This window comes from Macrobrachium nipponense, chromosome 42 (assembly GCF_015104395.2).
Source record: "Macrobrachium nipponense isolate FS-2020 chromosome 42, ASM1510439v2, whole genome shotgun sequence".
NCBI lineage: Eukaryota > Metazoa > Arthropoda > Malacostraca > Decapoda > Palaemonidae > Macrobrachium > Macrobrachium nipponense.
This window is the reverse complement of record NC_061103.1, coordinates 35,804,099-35,806,598: the sequence shown is the minus strand read 5'-3', so window position 1 is coordinate 35,806,598 and position 2,500 is coordinate 35,804,099. Positions and strand designations below refer to the sequence as shown.

The following is a 2,500-nucleotide window of genomic DNA, read 5'->3' as shown; positions in this document are numbered from 1 at the left end:
TAATAAGAATAATAATAATAATAACAATCAATAATAATAATAATAAATAATAATAATAATAATGGCACACATAGTAAGAAAGTGATGGACTCCTAAGGAGCAGGATGCACCCGGAACCCCCACACTATAAATACCACCCAGTCGAATTGGAGGGACTGTGATAGAGCAAAAAAAAAAAAAAAAAAAAAAAAAAAAAAAAATAACAATTAATAATAACAACAAAGATAAATATAAGCAAAATATATAATAAAATATCTTTGACAAATATCCTAATTATGACAAATATGAATATTGGAATTCTACTCAACAACCTGGCTGAGTCAGAAAAACGAATTATCAGTAGAATTGAAAAGACCCTGTATAAGATTCATTTGTTGAAAACTGCCATTCTTTTCAACAAAACATGTATCAAAGAGGGTCTGCTCCCTGTAGATAATAATAAAAATAATAATGGGAAAGTAAATCCACAGTAATATGTCTGTTTGACTTCGTTATATAATTTTATAATTTAAATGACAAAATCAAACAGCCATACTACTGTGGATTTGGATTTACTTTTCCATTTTATTGACCCATGTGATTATGAGTTTTCTTTTATTAATAATAATAATAATAATAATAATAATAATAATAATAATAATAATAATAATAATAATAATAATAATATGGAATCTAGAAAAATAGAGGCTGAAGTAGCTCCAGGACTCATGCAGAAGAGTGTGATCCTAGAAACGGCGCACATAGTAAGAAAATTGATGGACTCCTAAGGAGGCAGGATGCAATCCGGAACCCCACACTATAAATAATACCACCCAGTCGAATTGGAGACTGTGATAGAGCAAAAGAAAAGAAAAGAAAAAAAAAATAATAATAATAATTCGAATTTAACAGAATTTCTGCTGTACCTGTCACATATCTTCCCGTTCAACCTCACCGACACAATTCCACATTCCCACTCACTAATTTCGATTCATTTCAAAGTAATGCAAACACTCCCACAACCTAATGAGAAGGGGCTAAGCACTCGTCAATTCCACACATTTCCATAAACATTATACCAAAGCGAACTTTCGGAATTCCACGCCTTTCATACAGAAGTGGTCCCCTGCACACAACGTCACGTAAACATTCTTTCTGCTTACGGCGTTTCTCGAGGAAATCAATACACATCCTTCAGAGCCGACCACATCAATATGTGATGGGAATTTGTTCGTCGTCATTTCAAAAATTGGCCCAAGATTCATTCACAGAAATGCCATAGACCTCACTCATTATTTCAGAAATGGGCCAAGAACACTACGAACGTTTCAAGATTCATACACTGGAATGCCTGGCTTTAGACCTCACTCATAATTTCAAAATTTTTAATTAAAAGAATCAGCAGTAACAATCAACTTGCCTTTTTCAATTGCACTGTTAATATGACCTCGAATTCGTAGCTGCTACTGAAGAAGACCTCATTAAGAAAAAAGTGTCCTGTTCAAAGCAGGAAACGCTCCCAACCGGAAATGACATCAAGTAGTCCTGCTCAGTATTTATTTTGATCAAAATTCCTTTCATATATACTATATTTTTCATTTTTATTTTTCATTTGTTTGCATTCATTCATCATATAATGATGAAAAGAACGTTCTACTGTTTTATCTGAGAAACTCATTCAAAGTTAACTAAACGAACGAGAAGTCAAAATTGCTTATTCATTTTTTTCCAACTGACTGAAAAGCTTACTCAGCATCTAGGAGGAAATCTTTAGCCTCCTAACACTACGATATAAGACGTTAAACACTACCGATATACTATGAACAATGAGGTGTACTATATTCATTCATAAAATCCTGTGTCATCTTCATTCACATACAAACACAATTTGTAACAACAACTGTGATCAACCAAAAAAAAAAAAAAAATAAATAAATAAATAAAAATTCACACCATAATATTACGATTAAAGACGTTCAATACTACTGACACTATGTGTAGTAAGAAGTACTACATTCATTCATAAAATCCTAAGCTTTCTTCATTCATATTCAAGCGCAGATTCATTCAACATCACTTAAAAACGTGATGCCTTCGGACAACCCTGAAGAGACCTCGCATCCAAATACTACTATATCAGACGTTAAATACTACCGATACGGTTAGTGGTAACAGACGTACCACATTCATTCATAAAATCCTGAGTTCTCTTCCTTCATATTCAAGCACAACTTCGTTCGGCATCACTTAAAAGAAAGTGATAAATCGTCAAAGATTTCAAATTACTCTTAAAAAAAAAAAAAAAAAAAAAAAAAAAAAAAAAAAAAAAAAAACAAAAAAAAAAAAAAAAAACTACAAAATTCGACCATTCCCCATGACAAGCAGAGGAGGACCCATTTACCTGAACGTACCATCCCTGGCAAAGGACAGAGGTACGGACGGGCCTTTTGCCAACACTGTCAAAATCCCGTTGGTGGCAAAGCTGTCTCGAAGAGTGACAAAATCAGGTCGAGGATGGATT

At 33.0% G+C, this 2,500-nt stretch overlaps 1 protein-coding gene across 7 annotated transcripts in view; it reads right to left on the bottom strand.

The window, feature by feature from the left end:
- LOC135213108 (uncharacterized) overlaps nucleotides 1-2,500 on the bottom strand; it is a 115,857-nt gene that overhangs the window by 68,612 nt on the left and 44,745 nt on the right. The window lies entirely within an intron of this gene.